Consider the following 18,933-nt stretch of genomic DNA (forward strand, 5'->3'; position numbering starts at 1 on the left):
AGATGTGGTAAATCCAACCCATACCGTGACTTTCTCGTCGTGGAATGGAGTTTCCACGACAGTTCTAGGATTTTCGGTAGCCCAAATTCTGCAGTTGTGGGCGTTGACAGACCCTCGGAGCGTGAAATGAGCTTCGTCGGTCCACATCACGTTACTCAACCAATCGCCATCTTCCGCCATCTTTTGAAACGCCCACTCCGCAAATGCCCTCCGCTTCACTAAAACGCCAGGTAACAGTTCATGATGCCGATGGATTTTGTACGGATAGCATCGGAGGGTACGCCTAAGTGCCAACCAAACAGTAGTGTATGGAATGCCGGTGCGACGTGCGACTGCACGAGCGCTGACTTCCCCGCGCGTAGACGAACCCGCTACAGTCTCCATTTCTTCCTGAACTGTCTCAGCAGCATTACGCCTTGTGCTCGGTCGGCCACTACGGGGTCTATCGTCTAAACAATCCGTGGCTTCGAACTTCGAAATGATTCTCACCACAGCTGCATTTGTCAACGTACCTTTATCCATTCGAATCCCCTTCCTATGGCGATAGGATCGTAATGCTAAACTAGCACATTCCCCATTTTGATAATACAACTTCACTAAAAGCGCCTTTTCAGGTAACGTCAACATGCTGCGACTGCTGGCGCATCTGATTGTCTCTTTTTTTTTTCTTTATTGTGATTTTAAAACCTGTGGAACAGGTAGGCTGGCAGCAGCACAATACGCCGCTCTTCAGCCGAAGAGAGTACAATGATATAAACAGAGAAGACACATCACTTGGAAAAACGGCGGAAAAAAAACAGTAGACACATGAACATAAAAAAAAACATGAAGCCGTTCACACTCGATGACAATCCACACTGCAAACTATTGACACGACGCACAAAAACTGAAGAAGGCGATGGCACTGGTGAACAATGGAATGTGACGGTGAACATTGAACACTAAACATGACGGCACACACGAAACACTGATGGCGGTGATCTCCGGCGCGCGAATGTCCACTGAGCGTGTGCGAGTCCGGGGACCTGCCAAGAGGGGAACAGGGGTGAGGTGGGGGAGAGGGGAGAAAAAGGATGCCAATGGCTGAGGAGACGGGGGCAGGAGGAGAGGGACAGGGGAGGAGAAGCCTGGGGGAGGAGGGGGAGAAATGGAGGAGGGAGGGAAAAGGAAGAGAAGGGAGGGAGGGTGCCCAGAGGAGCAAGCACAGGAGGAGGGCGGGAGGATCAAAGTTGGTAGGAGGGGTAGATGGAGGGGAGGAGGGCATCATCAGGGAGGGGGAGCTGGCGGAAGCCACCTTGGGAGAGGGTAAGGAGGGTGGAGAGATGGAGACCGGGCGGGATGTGCGAATACAGGCACGGCAGCGGGCGGGGGTGGGAGAGGATCGGGGAGACGAGCAGGTGAGGAGGACCGAGTTTGCGGGAGGTGTACAGGAGCCGTATCCTTTCAAGGAAAAGGAGGAGGTGGGGGAAGGGGATGTGATCGTACAGGATCCGCGTGGGGGAGGGGAGACGGATGCGATAGGCGAGGCGGAGAGCATGATGTTCAAGGATTTGGAGGGATTTATTAAAGGTAGGGGGGGGCAGAGATCCAAGCTGGATGGGCATAACAAAGGATAGGGCAGATGAGGGATTTATAGGTGTGGCGGATGGTGGAGGGGTCCAGACCTCACGTACGGCTGGAGAGGAGCTCGAGGAGACTGAGTCGGGAGCGTGCCTTGGTTTGGATTGTCCGGAGGTGGGGAGTCCAGGAGAGGTGGCGGTCGAGGGTGACGCCAAGGTACTTAAGGGTGGGAGTGAGGGCGATAGGACGGCCATAGATGGTGAGATAGAAATCAAAGAGGCGGAAGGAAGGGGTGGTTTTGCCTACAATGATCGCCTGGGTTTTGGAGGGATTGACCTTGAGCAACCACTGGTTGCACCAAGCAGTGAACCGGTCAAGATGAGATTGGAGAAGGTGTTGGGAGCGCTGTAGGGTGGGAGCAAGGGCAAGGAAGGCGGTGTCATCGGCAAACTGGAGAAGGTGGACAGGGGCTGACGGCGGCGGCATGTCCACCGTGTACAAAAGGTACAGAAGGGGGGAGAGGACGGAGCCTTGGGGCACACTGGCAGAGGGGAAAAAGGTGTAGGAATCTGTGTTATGGATGGTGACATAGGAAGGACGGCGGGAGAGAAAGGAGCCGATCAGACGGACGTAGTTAATGGGAAGGGCGAAGGTTTGGAGCTTGAAGAGGAGACCGGAATGCCATACACGGTCATGAGCACGTTCGAGGTCCAGGGAGAGGAAGATTGCGGAGCGACGGGAATTAAGCTGTTTGGAAAGGAGATGTGTGGGGTGAAGGAGAGGGTCGTCAGAAGAGAAGGACGGCCGAAAGCCACACTGTGTAACGGGAAGGAGGCGGTGCTGGCGGAGATGCTGGTGGATGTCGGGTGAGGATAGATTCTAGGACCTTGCTGAAGACCGAGGTAAGGCTGATGGGATGGTGGGAGGAGACGGCGGACGGCGGTTTGCCAGGTTTAAGGAACATGATGATACGGGAGGTTTTCCACAGGTCGGGGTAGTAACCGGTGGACAGGACTACATTGTAGAGCCTGGCCAGGGTGGAGAGGAAAGAGACAGGAGCTTCACGAAGGTGACGGTAGGTGACACGATCGTGACCAGGAGTGGTGTTGCGTTTTGTGCGGAGTGTATCAATGAGATCCTGTGTAGTGATAGGGGCATTGAGTTCCGTGTGTGCAATGTTGTACTGGAAACCAGGAGCGAGGGGAGGGACAGAGGTGTCAGTGCGATCGCGGATATCCGGGAAGAGGGAGTAATCGAACTGGGGATCATCGGGGATGGAAAATACATTGGAGAGGTAGGAGGCAAAGTGATTGGCCTTACTAAGGGTGTCAGGGAAAGGGCGATAATCATGGAGAAGAGGATAATAGGGGGAGGGTTTAGTTCCGGTAAGGCGACGGAAGGCCTACCAGAACATGGACGAGTTGATTGGTAGGGTAGCATTTAAACGGGTGCATGTCTGTCGCCAGTCCCGGCGTTTCTTAGCCGCGAGCAAATTACGAACGTGTCGCTGGAGTTGCCAGTGGCGTCGTAGTGTGCCCGGGTCACGTTTGTGGAGGAAGGCACGATAGAGACGACGGGATTCACGGAGGAGGAGGACGGCCTGTAGGTGGTAAGGTAGGACGGTGGGGGTGGATGGCGACAGTAGGGACGTGGGCCTCCACGGCCTCAGACAAGGTCTGCTGGAGAAAGGAGGCGGCATGGGTGACATCGTCGGGGTGGTGGTAGGTGAAGGGGTGGCTATCGACCTGAGCTGATTCTCTCTCTCATTACAGCTCCTTTTATACACGATTGTCATGCGCAATCAATGACGTTTTGCTGTCCAGCGCCATCTGTCGGACATTTGTAAACTTTGTTTTTTTTTTTTGTTCTAATAAAACCCCATGTCATTCCAAGCATGTGTGTCAATTTTTACCTCTCTATCTACATTATTCCGTGGTTTATTAAGTTTTCAAATTTATACTGACTTTTTGATCACCGAGTGTGTGTGTGTGTGTGTGTGTATTTTATAACGAGTATCAAAGCGTTAGCTTTGTCTATATCACAGAAAGTCGTTCCACGAACTAAGGAAATAAGACGTCAGAAAGGAAACACTTTTCTGTTGCTCCGATGCTGTTAAGGACGATCAGAGAAGTGTTTTCTTGACAACAAACACAGACGAGGAATTCGGTTGGAGCAATAAATGTTCAGAAGTAGGATTCGAAACCAGATGAGGTTCGCTCGTGACTTTGCTACCCTTATGTGAAAGTTGGGATGAATTACAGGACCTGTAGAATGGAATGAACAGTCTTTCTGGGCACAGAATGTGAACTGAGAATACACTGGAGCAGTAGCATTGAGAACAGCAAAATACTTAATATCAAAACTGGTAGCTACAGTGCAGATGAGGCTGTTTCCACCTGAAAGCGTCGTACGTGGCGGACGAAGGAAAGGGGACATGATGAGCAGACAAGCACACGCAGTGTGAACATTCCTCGTCAAAAGAAGTCTGTTAGTGTCAAAATCCAGCACGGGAGTGGATCACGGACTGTGAGAAAATCGAAGCAGAAGAGAATCGAAGCGTTTGAGATGTGGTCTTACAGACATTGCTAAAAATTAAGTCGACTGATGACATTAGAAATCAGATACTCGTCAGAACCGGCGAAGAAAGAAATATGTGGTAAGCACTGACTAGACTAGACGATAGGATATATGTTGAGACATTAGGGAATAACTTCCAAGCCACTAGAGGGAGCCATAAAGGACAAAGGGAGAGTTGGAATGTATACGCCAAACGAGGACGCTGGATGTTGGTGTTACCCTTAGATGACTAGGTTGGCAAAGGAGAGGAATTCATGTAGGGCCGCAACAAACGAGGTACAAGACAGGACAAAGAAAAAAAAAACCTGTCCCTTGTTACTTCTTTCTATGTATTCTCGCAATCAGTCAATGGATTCTGCTATAATGTGTATAGGATTGGAAACTAATTAAAAATTTTACGAGTCAAGACTCTTCGTGCAGGTAACGAATTTGTTAGAAATAGTGTCCACCGTCGAAAATGATTTAGCGTTACAATTATGACTACAGATACTGTGTTATGTGTTGGTTGGTTGCTAATGGTAGAGCTTTGAAACATGGAAACCACAAAAACTGCAGAAGACAAACTGCACAGTTCACTGGCGATGGAGAAACATCTCCGAAACCTGTATCGATGAAAAGAAGAAGAAACTGTGTTTTTCTCAAGACAAGAGTTTTTTGAAACCGTATTTATTATTGAAGCAAATCTGGACACAAAAAAATGAGTTTTTATGATCATATCAAAATGAATATACGAAATACTATGTACGATAAAACAAAAATTTACAATTAAGCAAACACAATATCTTTTATTCATTTGTAGACCAAATCTTTGCTTCAAACCAATTATAGAATTTCGGTTGAATTCGAATGGGGCTACTGTTCATGGACTTCATTCTTTCGCTAGTTTACGAGACAACAAAAATAATGAAAATAAATGCAGAAGCTAGCGGTCGTGCATAGAGGCTCTTTGTTGCCGTACGTTATATATCAGCGCATCTAAACACGACTAACCGAACCTTTCGGCCTGTCTGTTGCAGCATCGTTGTCGCACAATGGGCAGTTTCGCAGGAAATGTGTACTGGAAAGCTGCTTGATCGAGAACACAACATCCGATGAGATGCTAATGACAATGTTGCGACTGGTTCAGAATGCAGACATGGGGAAGGGAGCGAGTACTAGCAGCTTACATAACGGAAAGGAATGCAAATGGCCTGTCCTAAAAACGGGTTGTGGATGCAGCTGCTGGCAAGCAAGTGAGCTATCGCTACTGCGGAGCAGTAAACTGCTTATGTCGCGTCTCGCTGCACGCTTTAAGTGGCGGTACTCCTGTTCTATTTCAACTTTAAGTGGCGCAGAGGGTAAATATGATATTACATGCTATTTACAAAGTGACCATTTAAAACAACTGCGTTTATATATTTGCGGTAGACCATTACTACCAAATGATAAGAAAAAGATCTCCAACAGAGTGTGACATAGAGAATGTAGCAGTTCTCTTAATTAAAAGAGGAGGGATCAAATTAAAAATCAGCTGAGAAAACAGTCTCAATCCGTGTAAAAATCATAATTAGGGGCATCAACTATCATTTACTGCCAAAAAAAATTTATCCGCTCCGGAAAACCTAGGAAATTACAAAACAATTGAACTGAAATTGACAATTTAATGAAATAATTATTCGATTTAGCTTCATGCAGCGACGTAAAAACAGTAAATTATGTAAAATTACTAGAAATGAAATGAACACGTTCTAATATCATTTCTTTCTTTAAATCGAACAACAGGTCATGCACAGTAAAATATAATGGATTCATACAAAAATATTACGGGCATTGCGGTAGACCACTAATATTTAGTCGACGTTAGATGCAATAGCCTGACAAAGTGCAACCTTCAGAAAGGCAGTCCAGAATGATTAAAACACAACGACTGTTTTACATTGCCGCACTCATTTCTATTAGTGACAAAACCGCAGGCCAACTAACACAAAATAGTCGCAGCACTCATTGGTTCGAAAGTTGTTATTGTTTGACAGCTGGAGCGAAACCATCACACCAAGCGGTGAGAAAGCAGACACACTCATGAATCGTAAGGATAATGTCTGTTTTCAATTATTTTTCTACTTAATTAACGACCAGTTATTGTTCAGACCGGTAAATATATCTTCTCTGGTGAGAGAGAAAAACAAGTCTTTTATGATTATAAAAAACTATTTTGATATGTTAGCTACATTTTGTACCCAGGAATGTATAACCTAAAATGCACCAACCGAAAAGCGAATGCGTTCCATGCATTAGTAAACTATCGTGAGACGCGGTGGCCGAGCGGTTCTAGGCGCTACAGTCTGGAACCGCGCGACCGCTACGGTCGCAGGTTCGAATCCTGCCTCGGGCATGGATGTGTGATGTCCTTAGGTTAGTTAGTTAGGTTTAAGTAGTTGTAAGTCCCATAGTGCTCAGAGCCATTTGAACCAATTTGAACAGATGAATCTCGCCGATTAGAAGCTACAAATTATTCGTGGCGAAATATCTTCAAATATGTGCATAACTGCAGCTTACTCCGCTGAAAACAAACTAATACAAACAGATATTTCTTGCATGAGAAGCATATATTTTTGTTGTTTTCTAGTCTAATTATGGAAGGAATTTTCCGTAACCGGTAAAAATTTTGGATAGAGTCTAGTGACTCACCCATTCTTACGCTTCTCTCGCCTTTCAAATACCCGAATATGTTTGTACAGGTAATTACTTTTGCTTCAAAAGCGAATTTGTTGAAGATTCTTGCCGTTTGTGGCTCAGACGTAGCAATTGTGGAATTGGTTTCTTCTGTGCTGGGAAACGGTTATATTGCTTTTGTCGTTTTATCACCACGTCTGTGTGGTTTTCCCTTCCACTACGGATTGACTTATTTGGTACGGTAAGTAATGTAGGTATTGCACTCCGTTCAAGTATCCGACGTTCCACGTTCACTGATTCGGCTGGAAGTGCAGCGAACAAAACGCGTTGCGGAATGGATATACGACTTCTTTCGGCAAAAGGTCAGGTGTTCTGGTATTTACCAGCAACGTTTTTGATTAAAAGAAAGTTACGTTCTTCAGTGAACATCTGTACATCAAAAGAAAATCGTAAATAAACGGTCCTGAAATGCACCGTTCCATATCTACCAGAGTTCTTAGGGAACTGCCATTTTTAGTTATTATCGGTTTTTATAGCAGCACATACTCTCCGTACGGCAAAAAACTATGTTACAAGTCGATATAAACCATACCACACGCACTCATTAGATTTTGTAGTCAGAACCGTGGCTTGCTGACCGCTTGGTGAGCCTACTATCGCAGAGGGTCACTTAAATGGGACCGACTGTAGCGACCGTTACGTTAGTTCGCTTAGGCTGTTGTTCTCCGTTCAGCCATGTCTTCCAGCTCCTCCTTCCTCGGAACACAAAGCCGGTGGCGGTTCGGACATTCTTTACCAGTGATAACGCTCAAAAACTTTTACAAATTAATTAATTACAAAGGTTTCCCACGTTTTGTCCTTCACCCTTCACCAAGCATGTCTCTAATATTCATTACAATTCCTTTAGCTTGCTTGTTCTTGTAGTCTTTAGTCCGAAGACTGGTTTGATGCAGCTTCCCATGCTACTGCATCTTCATCTATGCATAACTGCTACAGCCTAGATCCATTTGAACCCGCCTGCTATATTCATCCCTAGGTCTTCCTCTACAATCTTTACCTTCCTCCCCCCCCCCCCAAAAAAAAAAAATACGCACACACAAACTGACGATTCCTTCATGGCTCAGGATGTGTCCTATCAACCGATTTCTTCTTTTCGTCGAGATAAGCCATAAATTTCTTTCTTCACGTATTCGATTCAGTGTCTCTTCATCAGTTATTTCATCAACCCATGTAACCTTGAGTATTCTTCGGCAGTAACATATTTCGAAAGCTCCTATTCTTTTTTGTCTGGACCACGTGTTCTCCACATTTCGCTTCTGTACAAGGCTACACTCCACAAGGAATGCCTTCCTAGCACTTAAATTTGTATTAAGGATAAACAGATGCCTCTTTTTCCACATATGTTTTTCGTGCTATAGCCAATCTGCAGTTTATATCCTGACAAAAAACCAGAGCACTCAGAAGACGTGACTGTATGTCGATGTAACTTCGTACAAGTACACGCCCACGCCATCGGCAGGTATGTAAATGATTGTCGAGTTGCAGCTCTCTATGACAAGTAAACCGGTCACCAGAGTGCACAAATTTTTGTTGTGTGGCACTAGCTGAGAGAGCTGCAAAGTTCATCGCCCACCGAACTTGCATACTGGAGTTGAGTAATCAGTGAACCCGTTATGAAACCTCAACTGCTGTGACATCTCTTTGTTGGTTGGTGGTTGTTGCTTCATGGGCTGTTCCCACAAGCAGGAACGTGATCTTATGGTGGAGTCAGGAAAAATTTTGCAGCCATCTTCCTACATTGTGTTTAACCTTTGAAACGATTATAATTTGTTAGTGAAGTGCACCAGCGGTATCTTTTGCCTTGTGGCCGTTAACATTCCGGTTATCTGCCCTGGTCGTTAGCGTAGTTTTACGGCTGTGCGTTTTCCTCGGCGTGTTGATGCTGTCCGGTACGGCGTGTAGTTCGACAGCTTGATGTTGTTCTCCCTTTTTCTTTGGGTGGTTATTGTGCTTTGACTGTGTTTAGATGCCAATTATTAAGACATAGTCCTGCTGCGATCCTCGTCCTCACTGGTATTTTTGGTTGTCGTGCCGTTGGTCAGGTGGAAGGGAACTGATTAGGTTGTTGGTTGGTTCTTCAGCTATCTCTAAGTCGTGCTTCCACCCGATTATTTAATGTTATGCTTGGCTGCCTGTCTCACCAAAACTGTTGTTACAGTTTCCTCCCCAAGCTGACCCTTGGAACACTTCTGGGCACAACTGTTCTGTTGTTTGTGACCGTGATTTTCTTTTCCCACAAGTACTATGCCAGGCCTTCAGCCGAGTATTAATTTTGTCTGTTCGATGTTCAGTATGTGGCCTTCAGCCGACCCTTATGTGAAGTATTTTAAGATTAGGCCTTAAGCCATGTTTTATTTAAAATTCTTGTTTGTTCTGTATTTAGGCTTTCAGACGAATTTGTTTTAAAATTTGTGTCCTTCAGCCGAAATGTGTAAATTCCTGCCTGTAAGGTTTCTCTTTAATTATCTTGAATTCTTAAAATAGCCTTCAGCCATACTGTGTAAATGCTTATCTTAAGATTTGCCTTTAATTATTTTGAATAATTGTTTCGGCCTTCAGTCATTAACATGTTTCAAGTTTCCATAAGATGGTTTTCTGTTGTATTGTGTAAATGCTTCTCTTTAAAGGTTGCCTTTTATTATCTTGAAATATTAATGGGCCTTCAGCCGAGGAATTAGTTCAAGTTTTCCTTAATATGCCTTTAAACTAAAAAAATTAAATAAATCCCCAATACCCACTCACATGAATCAACATGGACACACGATCTCTAACATTAACAACTTACTGATATTGCATATCACTAACAAAGGCAAGAAAATAGATCTCTTAGAGGGACTAGAAATATAAATTCACACCCTCACTTCATCCCACCCTCCAACGTCTTAATTGTGTATTTTCTTCAATCAACTTATAAAATATAATGATAATCAAATGTTTGTACATATAAATATGTGGACATATATGTCTAATTTATATTACACAATCAGCTGGCTTTAAAGTATTTCGTTAAAATTTCCGATGACAGTTAAAAAATGCTTAAAATAATTTGTTCCATGTTCTTTAAATAAATTTACTCTTAGAATTCAAACAACTTCCTGATTTTAAAAATGTTGTGTTTTGCACATCCCACACATCATCCCTGCCCTGTTTACATCCTTGGTCAATGGGAAATGAGTGGTATCTTAATATCCTCGCGTAATCATAATCTTTGAACTGTAAACAAAAACATCAAGTGTGTAGCACGTGTATGATGCTCAACACTGACATGAAGAATATTATGAATTTTGCCACAGTAATTTAATTACAAAATGTGTGTTGTGATGAATTCGACAACACATGCATCGACCTGGGAAACCACATGGACCACAGCAGAACAGATCGCCATCTGCTGGAACTGATGTAAGCGAACAGAACTATTCCGCATTATATCTATATAAATGCAAGCACTTCAGTGCGTTTTTATTAATGAAACAATTTATGAAGTGGCACTAAATACTCAGATTTTCTTGCGTAGTGTGGGAGCAGACATTATGCTGTTGATAGAAACATCTATGAAACTGAAAACATTAGCCATCTGAAGATGGGCATGGTAGCCCGAAACCGGTTTAGCGCAAAAATAAAATATCTAAGAAGTGTTCGCGGCTGGTTGCGACAATGACCAACTAAAAGCGAAGTACGTTTGTTTGGATGATCGCCTAACACAATACCTCTTAAAGGCATTCATTACTTTCTTTTTTCTTTCTTAAGTGTACTGCAGTTTAAGAGAGTGTTATTGGCACGGTGCACGAAACGTGTTTCGTTTTTATTTTTCAAAGTATTATCAGTGGTGGTCGGTTCTTGTTATTTCTTTGTTAAGTGTTCTGCAGTCGACAGGTTTCTTCTTGTGGCGCGAGAGAAAACGCAACTGCATTTATTTATAGAAAACTTTATTTTTACAATCTTTCTTGCATTAGATGAATGAACGATGATTAGTTTCGATAATGTCGCATTCGTCGTGTTGCAGTTTCCACAACACACACAAAAACTAGTGAACACACAGAAACATAGTGCTGCGTTAAAACAGGCGAAACCACAGAAAAATTTCCATGAAGACAACTTGTGTGAGTTTTTATAACGGTAGAGTGAAGTGTAAATAATGCAAATATAGCTAACCATAGCAAAACTTCCACGAAGATGTGTGAGATTTTACAACGTTTAAGTGAAGCATACAGAACGCAAATAAAGTGAAATAAACGTATTCCTAATAGCAGAAAAACAGAGGAGGATGAAAATACAGCCAATTATTTTCGATTACATACTATAGCAGCAATGAGAGAAGAAAATCCAGTCCACTTGAAAAGATATAAAAAAGGAGTAATAAACGCCGACCACAAATGACGATTCTGTGCATAGCTTTAACGCTTTGTAAATAAAAGCAAAACACATCCGGTCGTAACAGTTTCTTTGCCCACACCCCGGCTCCTGTGTTTTCCGTGCGCGCTCGTCAGCCTGAGTGGGTAATTCCCCATAGTGCTGGCTTCTCCACTCGTGCCACATTGTTTGCTCAGTCATTAAAACATTTCTTTGTTGAGTTTAGTTTATTAGTTAAAACTAAAGTGGATTACGATCGAAAATATTGCATTAAAGATGAAAATGACATCCTGGCGTCAATTAAAGGTCGTTTTCTGAGTGAAATAAAGGGTGTTTATAAATTGGTTAGACAAAAGAAACCTTACCTGTGAATAAGATAAATAGCTTACAGAAATGAAACTTCCTAGCAAATTAAAACTGTGTGCCCGACCGAGACTCGAACTCGGGACCTTTGCCTTTCGCGGGCAAGTGCTCTACCATCTGAGCTACCGAAGCACGACTCACGGCCGTTCCTCACAGCTTTACTTCTGCCAGTATCTCGTCTCCTACCTTCCAAACTTTACAGAAGCTCTCCTGCGAACCTTGCAGAACTAGCACTCCTGAAAGAAAGGATACTACGGAGACATGGCTTAGCCACAGCCTGGGGGATGTTTCCAAAATGAGATTTTCACTCTGCAGCGGAGTGTGCACTGATATGAAACTTCCTGGCAGATTAAAACTGTGTGCTCCTGCAAGGTTCGCAGGAGAACTTCTGTAAAGTTTGGAAGGTAGGAGACGAGATACTGGCAGAAGTAAAGCTGTGAGGACCGGCCCTCAGTCGTGCTTCGGTAGCTCAGATGGTGGAGCACTTGCCCGCGAAAGGCAAAGGTCCCGAGTTCGAGTCTCAGTCGGGCACACAGTTTTAATCTGCCAGGAAGTTTCATATCAGCGCACACTCCGCTGCAGAGTGAAAATCTCATTCTAGCTTACAGAAATGTTTGACACTGCAGTGAATGCAGTGCATTTTCAAGTTTTATTTACAAATGTTCTGTGTGGCTACCTTTTGTAACAAGAAAATCAAAATGGTTCAAATGGCTCTGAGCACTATGGGACTTAACATCTGAGGTCATCAGTTCCCTAGAACTTAGAACTAGTTAAACCTAACTAACCTAAGGACATCACACACATCCATGCCCGAGGCAGGATTCGAACCTGCGACCGTAGCGGTCGCGCGGTTCCAGACTGTAGCGCCTAGAACCGCTCGGCCACTCAGGCCGGCTTCCAATAAATGATGAAAATTCTCCTCATAAGAGTTTTTCAGTCTGCTCCTGGCCATCTGGTAGCTTTGCAACTGGGAATCGCTCTTATCCACTTCTCCCAAATTTTATTGTAATCGATGACAACACTTAGCTTTTGCACGATGCCGTTTTTTGAATTTAGTTTTTGAAAAGTACCGTCATGAAACGACGTCTCTTTTGTTCTTCCACTTCATCAAGATCTACTTGTTTCTGCACTCCGTTACGTATTCGCTTTCTTCACTGTCCCATTTTTCATAAAATCAGAGCTCTCTTTTCTGTTTCGCCGCGTTGTGCCTTCTCGTTAATTCGTCAATAAAATCTAGACTAGTGTGCCCGTTGCCGAACTAAATACAATAATCTTTTCGAAAAAAATGATGAACACGCTCCAAAACAATTCGAGGAGTTATTTTACCTTCAGAGCAAGGGCTGTTATAACAGGCCGAGACTGCATTATCTTGTCTGACGATAGTATCTAGTGGAGAAAGCATTAACTAATAGCATTACATCTCCTCAGTCCCTTTGGCGACGAGCCACAGAGTGCTGCCAGGTATGTCAGTGCTATGCGGAGGACCGTGATTCGATTACCGGTACTGGCAGAGATTTTTTTTCTCGGTGGGAGAACTGGAATGGGGTGCACTCAGCCTCGTTACGCCAACTGAGGAGCTACTCGAGTGAGACGCAGCGGTACCAGTTGACGACGGCCTGCAGAACGGTGTGCTGATCTCATTGCCCTGCATACCACATTCAAATGATAGCATTGTCAGAGGATGACACAGCTGTCTGTCGGTAGTGAAGGGCCCGACAGGGCCAGTAGATGGACTTTTGTCTCCTAAAGAAAGCCGCGTACGGATACATCCGTCGAACCTACTGTGAACGGGGAGGCCGTGGAGGGGGGGTGGGCCTATCTGTCGTGCTCACTTAACCTCCTCAGTCCTGATATAGAAGACTTCGATTTTTTCCAAGTTGAGGCAGTTGACTAAATTTTCTGCGCCTGACTGTAGCGTGTACTTTACACGATGTGCTTTCTGTGCATCACATATTTTCGTTCATGCAGACTTCCAGTAGTTATCGTCATATTGCTCAAGAAAGCTGTTTACTGCAGTGTCAGTATGGATTCGAGAAATTCCTGCTTGTTTTTGGTAATTTCGAACTATAATATGCTGTAATATGCTAATATAGTATATCCTAGGCAGTGTTTCCCAACCCTTCTGAGGCCATTACCCCTGAGTGCAATCAGGTATTATCTACTACCCCCCCCCCCCCACCAACCACCACACCACCACCACCACCACTGACGTCATCTCCATCAGTGCCTAACTAAACTTTAGGATGAAAAAAAATTCTGTTTGAACTTTAATTTCTAGAATGACCGAAGATATTTCCTGTAGGTGTTTTGCCATATCATCAACTAATGATTCTGCTTATTTCTAACAACCTTTTTTTAGAGAATGATGAAACACTTTGCAGTGCACCGAGAGCACTTTCTATAACACCTCTTTAGAAAAGAAATCTGTCTACAATGAGGACAGACACTTGTTACAAAATATGGTTTCCCTGCACCACTCCTCTTCCTAGAGACTCTTGCTTCACCCACACACTACTCCTCCATTTAAAAGCAACCGAATTAAAATGCGTGCGCTACACCTACTGTTTGTAAATTACTTCATTACTGGACTCCTTACTTTTGAACTGTAGAAATTCGAAAACCTTAGGCTGCCAAAGCTTTATGTCTGACAAATACCGCTAGTAATTATAATAACGCTGTGAAGACCCTGCAGCAATTTAGTAACCATTACGCAGTTACTAGCATTTGCAGACTTAGAGAAAGCTTTTGACAATGTTGACTGGAATACTCTCTTTCAAATTCTAAAGGATATAAAATGTAGACTGGCAATGGCAAGGAAAGCATTTCTGTTACGCTTTCCTTGCCATTGCTAGTCTACATTTTATATCCTCTCTACTTCGACCATCATCAGTTATTTTGCTCCCCAAATAGCAAAACTCATTTACTACTTCAAGTGTCTCATTTCCTAATCTAATTCCCTCAGCATCACCTGACTTAATTCGACTACATTCCATTATCCTCGTTTTGCTTTTGTTGATGTTCATCTTATATCCTCCTTTCAAGACACTGTCCATTTTGTTCAGCTCCTCTTTCGGGTCCTTTGCTGTCTCTGACAGAATTACAATTGCATCGGCCAACCTCAAAGTTTTTACTTCTTCTCCATGGATTTTAATGCCTACTCCGAACTTTTCTTTTGTTTCCTTTACTGCTTGCTCAATATACAGATTGAATAACATCGGGGAGAGGCTACAACCCTGTCTCACTCCCTTCCCAACCACTGCTTCTCTTTCTTGCTCCTCGACTCTTATAGCTGCCATCTGGTTTCTGTACAAATTGTAAATAGCCTTTCGCTCCCTGTAATTTACCCCTGCCACCTTTACAATTTGAAAGAGAGTATTCCAGTCAACATTGTCAAAAGCTTTCTCCAAGTCTACAAATGCTAGTAACTACACATAACCAATGAGGAGGTATTGAATAGAATTGGGGAGAAGAGGAGTTTGTGCACAACTTAACTAGAAGAAGGGATCGGTTGGTAGGACATGTCCTGAGGCATCAGGGGATCACAAATTTAGCATTGGAGGGCAGCGTGGAGGGTAAAAATCGTAGAGGGAGACCAAGAGATGAATACACTAAGCAGATTCAGAAGGATGTAGGTTGCAGTAAGTACTACTAGGAGATGAAGAAGCTTGCACAGGATAGAGTAGCATGGAGAGCTGCATCAAACCAGTCTCAGGACTGAAGACCACAACAACAACAATGTAGTTACTGTTGTGTCGTGCCGTCAACTATATGGATTATCTGTTGCCAGATGAATAATGAAGCAGTTTGCAGTCCATTGTGGGACTATCTCCAACTCAGGGAAGACATTTTGATGAAATATTAAAGCATATGGGATGCAAACGTCTCAATTGTACTGTCATAGACGCATGGCACCAATTAAAAAGTTTTTGTGTAAAAAGTGGATTATGTGTATAGAAGATGTGCAGACATTCGTTTCATTAGCTTCAAGCTCAACCAAATTACGTTTTGAAAAAAAAAAAAAAAAAAAAAAAAAAAAAGAATAAAGACTAGTATCTTAGTAATCAGTACTACAGTCCTATGAAATAGTGATAATGATCTTTAAAAACTATCTAGGTTTTAACCGTAACAGCCGGCCGAAGTGGCCGTGCGGTTAAAGGCGCTGCAGTCTGGAACCGCAAGACCGCTACGGTCGCAGGTTCGAATCCTGCCACGGGCATGGATGTTTGTGATGTCCTTAGGTTAGTTAGGTTTAACTAGTTCTTAAGTTCTAGGGGACTAATGACCTCAGCAGTTGAGTCCCATAGTGCTCAGAGCCATTTGAACCATTTTTAACCGTAACACAATCGAATTCTTTTGTTTGTAACCCTCAGAAAATTTCATTTTACCCCTTGGGAGATACCCCCAGGTTGGGAACCACTGCCCTAGGACGTCGAATAAGTGATGGTTTCCTCACAATAATAAGCCGATACTTTTTTTTTTCGATGCACTGCGTCTACATTCAGCAACGAGTGAAAGAAAGGAGGAAAGTAGGGACAAAGTTGATGCGTTTCCAATTAGGAAACGGCCCAGGTAAACCAAAGCCTTTGCCAAAACCAAAAACAAGGATGTTCGATTTCACGTACCTACTCTAAATAATAAAACAAATCCCAAAAAAATTCTTTCAGGTTTGGATACAAGGATTTCACATTTGTGTAGTACACTAAGTGAACAATGTCTTTCACAGAAAAAAAGGAAGAGGTTTTTGTAATTCAGTAAAAGTAATAGAATGGGTCATATACGTAGGAATTTCAAAAACTTAGTTACGTATGTCATTCCACGCTAAGATCATTGCGCAACAAGAGTGACGCATTATCAGAAGAAAGTACGTGTTCTGCAGACAGAGTTCTGCTGCGGTACGGATAACAGGAATGACGCAGTAACTCGAAACGTACTCCAAGTATGTGTGACAGCATGAGTCTTGTCAGTAAACGCCTTAATTTCACTCGGATTCGTCGTGAAATTCTGGCGGTATGTGAACCAAATGCTATGTCACATCGAGCCGTAGTGAACTGGCGCCAACAGTCTGACAAAGGCCGCACAAATGTAGACGATGCTGATGGGCAAGGAAAGCCAACGACATCGACCGCAGACGACAATATCCAGACAATCGAGAAACATTCGCAGTAATCGCAGATTTTCCGTCGGCGAATACGTTCACACAGTGGTTTTCGAATGGCTCCGTGGTCAGTGGGCGTCTTTCTACCGTCGAGAAACTGAACGACTAATACAACGTCGCTACCGCTGTCTACGGAGACTTGTAGACTATGTTGAAAAATAGTGTAACTTTGAAGTGTAGTGCAGAATTCAACAAAAGTTACTTGGCCTGCCATAATAATGCGTAACTTGCTTTTTGAAACACCCTCGTATGAAAAATTTTCTGATGGTATTTTCAGATACAGTGATTACATAATATTTTGTGGTTATGACTGTGGTCTTCAGCCCGAAGATTGGTTTGTTTCAGCTCTCCATGCAGCTCTATCCTGTGCAAGCTTCTTCATCTCCCAATGAACACTGCAACTTACATCCATTCTAACCTGCTTACTGTTTTCATCTCTTGATCTCCCCTAACACTTCCCTCCTATACTAAACTGATGATTCCATGAACTCACAGAATGTGGTATATCAACCATCCCTTCTTTTAGTCAAGTCGTGCCACAAATTTCTTTTCTCCCCAATTCCATTCGGTTCCTTCCCATCGATCTTCAGCATTTTTCTGTAGCATTATATTTCAAAATCTTCTATTCTCTTATTGTCTGAACTGTTAATCAACCATGTTGCACTACCATACAAAACGTCATTCCTCACAATTACATTCAGAAAGACTTCCTAATATTTATTATAATTACTAATTTCTCTTCGTCTGAAACGCTTATCTTGCCATTACCATTCTATAGCCTCTCTACTTCGGCTATCATCAGTTAAATTACTGCCCAAATAGCAAAACTCATCTGCTGTTATTAGTGTCTCATTGACCGCAGCTCGTGCTCTTGCGGTAGCGTTCTCGCTTCCCGCGCGCAGGGTCGCGGGCACGATTCCCGGCGGGGTCAGAGATTTTCTCTGCCTCGAGATTACTGAGTATTGTGTGTCCTTCATCATCGTACCATTATCATTGACTCGCAAGTCGCCGAAGTGGCATCAACTAAAAAGGACTTGCAATTCGGTGACCGAACTCCCCCGCATGTGGCCGCCCGGCCAACAATGCCATACGATCATTTCATTTCAGTGTCTGACTTCCCAATCCAATTCTCTCAGCATTGACCGACTTAATTCTACTACATTCCATTACCCTTGTTTCGCTTTTGTTGATGTTCATCTTATGTCCTCCTTTCAAAATTGTCTATTCCGTTCAGCTGCTCTTCCAAGTCCTTTGCTGTTTCTGCTAGAATTACAGTGTCATCGTGAACTCCGAAAATTTTTGTTTCGTCCCCTTGAAATTCCTTCTCCAGTTTTCCTTTAGTTTCCTTTACTGCTTGCTCAATGTACTCAGTGAATTACTTTCTACATTTACGTCTACATGATTAATCTGTAATTCGCATTTAAGTGCCTAACAGAGGGTTCATCGAACCACCTTTAAGCTACTTCTCTACTGTTCCACTGTAACAGCGCGCGGGGAAAACGATACTTAAATCTCTCCATGCGAATTCTGCCTTCTTTTATTATGATGTTATTTCTCCATTTGAAGGTGGACACCAACAAATATTTTCACACTCTGAGGAGAAAGTTGCTGACTGAAATTTCATGAGAAGGTCTTGCCCCAGTGAAAAACATCTTTATTTTAATGACTGCCACCCCAATTCGTGTATCATACCCGTGGTAAGTATGGAGTGTTCTTCTATATGGCGCTGAAACATGGACTATCAGGAAATAAGACAGAGAAAGGCTGGAGGCTTTTGACATCTGGACATGGCGGAGGATGGAAAGAATAAGTTGGATGAACAGAGTAAAAAATGAAGAGGTACTGAGAAGAGTGGGAGAGAAAAGACAGTTACTAGATGTTATAAAGAGAAGAAAAAGAAATTGGACTGGGCATATACAGGGTGATTCAAAAAGAATACCACAACTTTAAAAATGTGTATTTAATGAAAGAAACATAATATAACCTTCTGTTATACATCATTACAAAGAGTATTTAAAAAGGTTTTTTTTCACTCAAAAACAAGTTCAGAGATGTTCAATATGGCCCCCTCCAGACACTCGAGCAATATCAACCCGATACTCCAACTCGTTCCACGCTCTCTGTAGCATATCAGGCGTAACAGTTTGGATAGCTGCTGTTATTTCTCGTTTCAAATCATCAACGGTGGCTGGGAGAGGTGGCCGAAACACCATATC

The sequence above is a fragment of the Schistocerca americana genome, chromosome 6 (genome assembly GCF_021461395.2).
Source record: "Schistocerca americana isolate TAMUIC-IGC-003095 chromosome 6, iqSchAmer2.1, whole genome shotgun sequence".
NCBI classification, from domain to species: Eukaryota; Metazoa; Arthropoda; class Insecta; order Orthoptera; family Acrididae; genus Schistocerca; species Schistocerca americana.